The sequence below is a fragment of the Sinocyclocheilus anshuiensis genome, unplaced genomic scaffold, assembly GCF_001515605.1.
Source record: "Sinocyclocheilus anshuiensis isolate Anshui unplaced genomic scaffold, SAMN03320099.WGS_v1.1 scaffold840, whole genome shotgun sequence".
NCBI lineage: Eukaryota > Metazoa > Chordata > Actinopteri > Cypriniformes > Cyprinidae > Sinocyclocheilus > Sinocyclocheilus anshuiensis.
This window is the reverse complement of record NW_015552598.1, coordinates 640,020-649,492: the sequence shown is the minus strand read 5'-3', so window position 1 is coordinate 649,492 and position 9,473 is coordinate 640,020.

The following is a 9,473-nucleotide window of genomic DNA, read 5'->3' as shown; positions in this document are numbered from 1 at the left end:
ATGAGCTTCCAGTTTTCATAGATATCTGTTTTTTTCATTCTCGTGTCCATTCAGCTGGAGGAGGAAATGTGGGAACAACAGACTGTCCCTGCTGCTGATAAGGACGTACGGAACTTCCCACCTTCCACATATGGGACCGGTCCTTTAACTGGAAAGAGGTGCTGCCAGGGGTCATTGCAAAAGCAAGAACATCCATCCTGTCTCCCCACAACCTGTTTGAGAAATCTGACCTCGTCAAAGCGTATTTTCTTTGTACTGTAGAAATGAAAAGAGGAACAGAACTTCCTATAGGAAAAACATACCGTTTTTTTAATTGTAGACTTATACATGTGATCTCATTAGTAGACACTAAAATTTACATTATTGACATATTGACAGCATTTAAAACCTAAGCATTTTACTACTTTTAGGTTCACTGAATATTATATTTATGGAAATAATAGGCTGATGTTATTGTGTTTATTAATATGTGACTTCTGGTACTATACTATACTACTTTATTTATGGTGAATGAATTTTTTCACTTGCCTAAATTTGAAATATATCATTATAATTGATTGCTTAAGTTATAAATATATGTGACCCTGGACCACAAAACCAGTCTTAAGTGTCAATTTTTCAAAATTGAGATTTATACATCATCTGAAAGCTGATTAAATAAGCTTGGTTTGTTATGATAAGACAATATTTGGCCGAGATACAACTATTTGAAAATCTGGAATCTGCGGGTGCAAAAAATCAAAATATTGAGAAAATCGCCTTTAAAGTTGTCCAAATGAAGTTCTTAGCAATGCATATTACTAATCAAAAATTAAGCTTTGATATATTTACGGTAAGAAATGTACAAAATATCTTAATGGAACATGATCTTTACTTAATTTCCTAATGATTTTTAAAAAAAAAAAAAATCTATAATTTTGACCCATACAATGTATTTTTGGCTATTGCTACAAATATACCCCAGCGACTTAAGACTTAAGGTTTTGTGGTCCAGGGACACATATTAAGTATATAATCTAATAATTAATTATTTTTTACATTATTGTGTTTACCATTTGAGAGATATGGCTTAAAACAAACATAAAATTGAAGGAGAAAATCTTTTTTTTTTTTATTATTGATTAAAATATCTTTAAAAAACATATATATAAGCTTATTGTAACTAAAATATACCCATTATCTGCCTATATTTTTAAAATGTAAATATATATTTTATTTTCTAAAACTGTACATATGCAAGTACTTTTACATTTTAGATACTGTCAATACATATATTTTTCAGCATTTTTAATGTAAACCTTATGTATTAATACCTATGAATACTAATGAGATCAAGCTGACAAATCATAAAAAATAATAATAAAATTTGGATATTGGCTGTTTTTGTCCCCACTTATGAATTGAGTATGCATTAATAAACTCAGTTATTCACTAGAGCAAAAAGTGTGACAACTAATCTCAGTCTCTCCGGTTTTAGTTGTTACAAAGAACAGTAAAGACCCGTTCACACCAAGAACGATAACTATAAAGATAACGATATTAGCGTCCACACCAGCGAAAGATAACGTCTGTTTATTCTAAGCGCACGCTTGTCTGCCGCTTTAATTTCTCGAGCTCGTGACAGTAGGATGGATTCTGATTGGCTGTCAATATTTTTATAATTCATCAGCTGGACAAAATCGTTCTGAAAGTGATTCCAAAAATATCTTTTCTGTGTGCCTTTATCGTTATAGCTGTGGTGTGGACTCTGCTATTCTTTAATATTGAGAACGATTTTTAGAACTATATCTTTATCTTTATCGTGCTTGGTGTGAACGGGCCTTAAGTGTGGCTCTAGAGACACACCACACGTTTGTGCCATTACGTGTGTGTGTGTGTGTTGTGCAGGACTGCATCACAGCCATCTTTTCTGTTCTAGTGTCCATGTGCCTGTTCAGTCAGGGTCCACTCGAGCATCCAGAATCCATCTCCATATCTCAATCCTGATGGCTTTTCCTTAAGCAAGACTTTCAGCCTATTCCCTTGATGCCTCCTGACAGAGCTGGCAGGTGAAGACGTCTGTGTAATCTTCCTTCTCTACACCCGCTCTTGTTTTTTGGGTTTGAGTCTAGCCGGGTGGAGTGGGTCTGAATGAACCAGCGTTGTTTGTCAGTTCACCCTGAAGGTGACGGTGAGACTCATTGTCCTCCGTGGCTCAGCCTTCCATCTGGTCTGATTGGATTGGCTGCGTGACAAGAGTTTTACTTTAGCTTGAGAAAGTTAGGTTAAGATAGGCTCAACACCCATTTTGAGGTTTTTATTAACTTTTTAATGTTTCTGTGGGTGAATCCCATGAATAAGTTGTCATGTTTCACCCCAAAATAGAAATAAAATAGGAATTATATTTTGAATAATAAAATAATATTTGTAGGATTATTAAGAATCTGTGACATTGCCAGCAAATCTAAATAATGTTGTAATGCAGTAACAAACAAATATATCTATGTATTTGCATGTTTGTTTATGTGTGTTTAGATAGATAGATAGATAGATAGATAGATAGATAGATAGATAGATAGATAGATTTTATTTAAAATGATTAAATTACAATGTACTTTAGAATTGTATTTATTTATTTAATATATTTTTCTCTCATTTTCATGTATACTCATTTTTCATATATACTCAAAATGTCATAATACAGAAAATCCTCAAAAACAAGCTTCATTTTCTTTGTGAAATATAATTTTAACACAATTTTAATTAATGAATTTTAATATAAATTTAATTTGAATAATTTTTATGCTGTTAATAAAATATTTGTAATGTATATTATAAATATAGTTTAAATGATAAAGATATATTTTCTAAATTCATTTCATAATATAATTTAAATAAATAAACAACTATATATAAATAAATATAATTTTAAATAAACTAATTTATTATTATTATTTAAATTTATTTTGTTTTTGGGGTGAAATATGACCTTAATATTTCTTGACAGTCTTTGTGAAACTCACTCCTCTAGTATATTAAAATTATATAATATTTAGTCACATTTTTATTTTCTTTGTGTGAAATATAATTTTAATAGATCATTTTAAATAATACATTTTAATATTAAAAATAATGTTATACTGTTATAATATTTTGTAATGTATATTATAAAAGTAAAGTAAATTATAAAGATATTATATTTAATACATTAATTTAATAATAATTAATAAATATATATAAATGTATACGTAAATAAATAAATATATAAGTAAATGCATTTAAATATAATTTTAAATAAATTAATTTATTATTATTATTTACATATAATTTCTTTTGTTTTTGGGGTGAAATATGACATTAATATTTCTTGACAAACTTTGTGAAACTATTAGTAAACTATTAGTATATTAAAATTATATAATTTTTTAGTCACAACTCTAATCCTTGTTAGGTGTAGCTGAAATCTTCATAATTTGTTTTCGTTCTCTCCTTCAAATGAATCACTCTTCTTTCATAAATTGCTCTACAGTTGTCTTAGCCTACTGTATGTTATTAGATGCGGCATAATACTCCAAGCAGCATTATGCAACGACCGTGTCTCGGTTACCTAATTTTTTTATGACACATAGTAGGATAATACACGCTTAGTCCACTTATGTCATGTCTTCTTCCTGTCTGTAAGCCTTTATGTAAGCGAATGGTCACCATCCATCCCACACTGATGTGCAGGTGTGTTATGGGAAGGCCCTGCTAATCCTAAAAAGTGCCAACAAAGCAGTGCCCTAGAGAACAGAGCGCTTTGTGTGTGAGTCTCCTTGCCTGTAATCCTCTCCAGGTGCTCTCAGCCATTCTCAACTCTTCTAATCACTCAGCTTGTCTTCGGCTGAGGGGGGTGGTACCTGCCAACTGCTGTTTTGTTTTAGATTAGCCGCTTCCCTAAGTCCCGACCCTCGGCCGGATGTCCCAAACCCATCTGTCACCGAATGGAGGCTGAGAGGATAGAGAGGAGCAGGACAAGAAAAGAGGATGAGCTAGTGAAAGAAGCTAGGAAGTAATTGCATCTGGTGTAAACCATCTCAGAGCTAGTCATAGTGTTTTGTTGCTGTAGCAAGGGGCTACATGCTAATGTCCTGCTGTTCGCCATGTTATGATTTGGTTCATTGAAAAAGCAAAACCAAATGGTTGAGTTAATGTAGCAGTAAATGTTAGCAGTGATTTTTAGGGAAAAAGGATATTGCTAAGTCCATAACCGTTCTTGTTATGGACTTGGCAAATAGCATCAACCTGCTTTCTATGGGTTGTTCTTGTATACTTTGTGAACAAGTTTTAGTGTGTAATTTGAACAGAAGTGCCCTGCGAAGTGGACTTCAGCGATGTTATTGAGTTTAATTAGTCCCAGGTGTGATTTGTACATGGTTGTTCGTGAGTAAAAAAAGTGTGTACGAATCAACAGTTACAATGCAACTTGTTATTTTGGATAAATAAAAGACACTTCTAATATTACCTTAATTTTTATATTAAACATCATAACAGACGTTGACTACTTAGTGCTTTTAAATGACCATTTATATTCATTTAATTAATAATAAATATATATTTATATAAACAAGGGAATAGGGACCAAAAGCTAATGTTTATATATTCAGTTAGCATTTATCATTATTACTCCTAAATTTAACAAGAAATGAAAAAAAAAAGACAATTTTTGCTGAGTGTTGAGCGTAACTTTGTTTAGCTACATAGCAAGCTAAGCAAAATTAGTGACTAGCAGCTTAGCTACATTTTTTAATAGTTCAGTAGCTGGTTTAACATGAATTAGCTTTGTTTAGCTACATTAGCGACTAGCAGCCTGGCTACATTTTTTAATAGTCCAGTAGCTAGTTTATTGCGAATTATTTTTGTTTAGCTACATTAGCGACTAGCAGCCTGGCTACATTTTTTAATAGTCCAGTAGCTAGTTTATTGCGAATTATTTTTGTTTAGCTACATTAGCGACTAGCAGCCTGGCTACATTTTTTAATAGTCCAGTAGCTAGTTTATTGCGAATTATTTTTGTTTAGCTACATTAGCGACTAGCAGCCTGGCTACATTTTTTAATAGTTCAGTAGCTAGTTTATTGCGAATTAGTTTTGTTTAGCTACATTAGCGACTAGCAGCTTGGCTATATTTTTATTAGTTCAGTAGCTAGTTCAGTGTGAATGTATTTGTCAACCTTATTGTTTTTGTCTTATTAAATATTAAATTATATTGTATGATACATAGATATTTCCCCTTAGCTAGATTACTAGCTTTTGTAGCATTGTTGTTGACGGCACATATTGAATAAACTCACTTGAAAAATCAGAAAAGTGGGAGACCCTCCTTTTAATCTGGTTTTTATGTAAGAGAAACAATTGGGATATCAACGATATCTCGTTAGTGATTTTTGTGCTTTCTAGTTTGTGCTTTCACTTTTCAAGTGGCTGTCACATTTGGTCAGGTGAGCTTGTGTTTGTGCCAAAGGTAGTTTTGTGTTAAGCAGGTTAAGAAGCATTTCCTAATCTCTTAAAATGCTGTTGTGCACGAGACCATCCTGGCAGCCCGCCTGGATGATGTGATGACAGTGTTTTGTACGCAAACCTTCATCCAACAAGCTGGCAAGAGTACGTCACGCTGAGGTGGGCAGCATGCTCTTTGTCTCAGGCCTGTCTCGCCACCGTCATCATCTCACTGTGAGATTAACTGGAAGGATGTTTTTATGTCTGTTCATATGGTTGAGCTCTTTAAAATAGCTTTTGTGGTCATGTGTGGTGCTGGTGCGTCATGCTAGCTGAGCTACTGTTAAATATGCTAAGTTAAATCATTTATGTAAAAAATGTATGTCTAAAATTGTTTCCTGCTCAAGTAATTATTATTGAAATAATTTAATTGTTGAACAACAGCTATATGAACAAATTGGGACTTCATGAATAACTTTTGTTAGCATTAACGTAACATTGCTGAAGCCAGGCAGAGGTTTTGGAAGTTAGCATTATGGTAGTTATATTATGCTACATATTGCTGTGCAAATCCTAGCATGTTAACAAGGCTTAGGGGGTGGTAAACAAAAATAATTAAAACAAAACTTATATTTGACATGCTAATATGTGCTATTGCTAGCTAAGCTATTAAACTCAAGAGATTCATTTGAGCTAGTTTAAAATGACTAAACTGTAGGGTTGATGTTGAGGATGTTATGCTTAATGTTGTGTAATGTTGCTGTTTTGGGAGTTAGCATTATGCTAGTTACATTATAGGCCTACTGTATATTGCTAATCAAATGTTAGCATGGTAATTAGTTTTCTCATTCGTGCGTGCCCGCCTATAATTTAAATGATGTGGTAAAAAAAAAAAAGTGATATTTGGCATGCTAATATGTGCTATTGCTAGCTAGTAGTTAACTGCAAGAGATTCAGTCAGCCTAGTTTCAAATGCCTAAGCTTTATTAGTTAGACTATATTATGTTGTATATTGCTGTGTAATTGTTAGCATGGTAACAAGTCTCCTCATTCTTGTGCTTCCCATCTCCAATTAACATTATATGTGATTAAAAAAAAGTTACATTAAGCTGGTTAATACGTGCTACTATTAGCTAAGCTAGTAGTTAACCGCAAGAGATTCAGTCAGCCTAGATTCAAATGCCTAAACTTTATTGGGTTCGTGCTGAGAATGTTATGCTTAATGTTTTGTTATGTTGTTGTTTTGGGAGTTAGCATTATGTTAATCACCCTATATTATGCTGTATATTGGTGTGCTAATGAAACACACACTCATGGCAATTAGTTACTATTATACGACTAATTTGTAATTCTCATTTTTATGTTTTCTTTTACAATCTGCTTACGGTCCACTGACGATTGGGGTGGACCTTCATGCTTTTGTTTTTCTATACATTGTATGTTTTTGTACAAATCTAATTACATGAATTCATATGAAATTGTAAATTGGGTTTATTTAGTGTCATGTTTCTACTACACACATGGTATTTGAGTTTCATCAAATGCATTTCCAATGTGTGGATCCACTGTTCTTTTTTTTTTTTGTGGATCATGTATAAGAAGCAAAGAATGTGTGAGTTGCATTTCCTGCTAGATTTGCTGAAGTGAAAATACAAAGACAACCTGCAATATCTCACCCTTTTTCCTTTCGCACACTTTTGCAGGTTGTGAAAATGAGAAGGTGGAAATGATTCAGTTGCATCTGCTCTTTTCCTCTTGTTAAACCTACATCCGCCAGACCATGACAGCTTTAACACACTCGCATGCTGACAGTGATTTTGACGAGTGGCACGGACATCCGCAGCTGGTGGGGGCTCACCCGACCTCAGCCTCTGTAATTATCGCAGCTTCTGTTTTCCCTCAAGAGCGCTGACTGTCTGCTAGCATCCAGAATCTCTCGAGTGAGTGCTGTACACCTACACATTTCAAAATAAAGCTTCTTTATTGGCATCTATGGTTCCATGAGGAACCTTTAACATCCTTGGAAACTTTCCATTACACAAAAGGTTCTTTATAGTGGAAAAAAGGTTCTTAGTTCTTTTAAGAACTGTTTACTGGAAGGTTCTTTAGGGAACCAAAAACAGTTCTTCTACAGCATCACTGTGAAAACCACCCTTTGGAACCATTTTTTTTAGTATAGCAGCGATGCCATAGAACAGGGATCCTCAAATCTGGCTCGCGAGATCCACTTTCCTGCAGAGTTTAGCTACAACCCTGATCAAACTCACCCACCTGTGATTTTCTAATGATCCTGAAGACATTGATTAGCATGCTCAAATGTCTTTGATTAGGGTTAGAGCTCAAATCTGCTGGAAAGTGGATCTCGCGAGCCAGATTTGATTATCCCTGCCATAGGAGAACCACTCTGGGTTCCACAAAGAACCTTTTTTTTAAGTGTGAAGAACAATTTAAGAATCTGAAGCACCTTTTCCACTAAAAGAACATGAAGGTTCCATACATACAAAGGTTCTTCATGGAATCATCAACGCCAATAAAGAACCTTTATTTTTAAAGGAGACATATTATGCCCCTTTTTACAATATGTAATATAAGTCCCCAGAATGTGTCTGTGAAATTTCAGCTCAAAATACTCCACAGATCATTTATTATATCATTTTGAAAATGCCTATTTTGAGTGGAAGCAGAAACATACTGTTTTTCGGGCCTGTCTCTTTAAATGCAAATGAGCTGCTGCTCCCCACCCCCTTTTCCAGAATAGAGCTGCGCCATTACAGCTCGGACCTCCTAAAACATCTGTTATGGTTCTGATTATCATGTTTATCGCGCTGAAAATCAAAATGAGGGCACCGTAGATGTAAACTTACAGATTAAGGGGCGGTAATATTATAATGAGATCCCTTTGCGACGTCACTAGGGGAGCGAAATCAGACGCGATCGTTTTCTCAGACGCGTGCAGAAAAAGGCTTACCAAAACAAAGTTACTGGGTTAATCTTTTTCACGTTTCCTTGATTGGTAGATGCACCGGGGACCTGATTATAGCACTTAAAACCCGGAAAAGTCAGATTTTCATGATATGTCACCTTTAAGGATACATTATGGTTCTCTTACTGCAAATGACCAAATAATTACCAATTTAAACTCAACTAAAAAGTGAATAACGCAGTTTGGGATGGGACAACCAAGTGTAAACTCAACTGAAAGATTCAACACTCTTGTATTTAGGTTCAGGACTTGTTTAGTCTGGGCATTAAATATGGGCAGACCAGCATGCCAGTCCGCGAACGCAATGAGTGCCACCCTCTGCGTTTGCATTAACCCTTAATGTGCTTTTCTACTTTATAAACCAAACGGGACTGCGGCCCCTTAAGATTTTCTGATCATTTGTCTCAATTGCCCGTGAGAAAGTTCAAATGGCACTTGAGTAATTGTTTCAGGCCGTCTTGATCTGAAACGAAACGAAATATCTGATTTTCTCCAAAGAGGGAAAACAATGTTCCCATTGAGGCGGCGAAACTGCCCATAACCTTGTGGGTGGTCCTGGAGCAAAGTACCTCAGATATTATTTTGTAGCAGGACTGCTTTTTGGATCCTCACACCTTCATATAGCGTGACCTTTGTACGAGACTCCCCTCAAAGAGAGATAAAAGAGATGCTTTTATCCCTCTGCTTTCCGAGCAGCTTTTATGTCTTTGTGAAGCAAGGCTGAATATGAATCCTGCCACTTTTGTGTAATTCTCGTCACAGATGTTAGAGAACCCTCGCTGAGAGCCGAGATTCATTTTGACACTTTTTCAACAAATTAAACAGCAAGAGTTCAGATTTATAACATCCATCTCATAATATAAAATCTATAAAATGAATAATAATATCTATAAAAATTTACACTTTATTATTTATAATATACTATTATATATAATTTTATTGTAATTATTACATTATTTTATTATTTCTCATTAATTATTTTTTATAAAGAACCTTATTTATAAAGAACTTTTTTGTTTCCTACCTTGACAAAG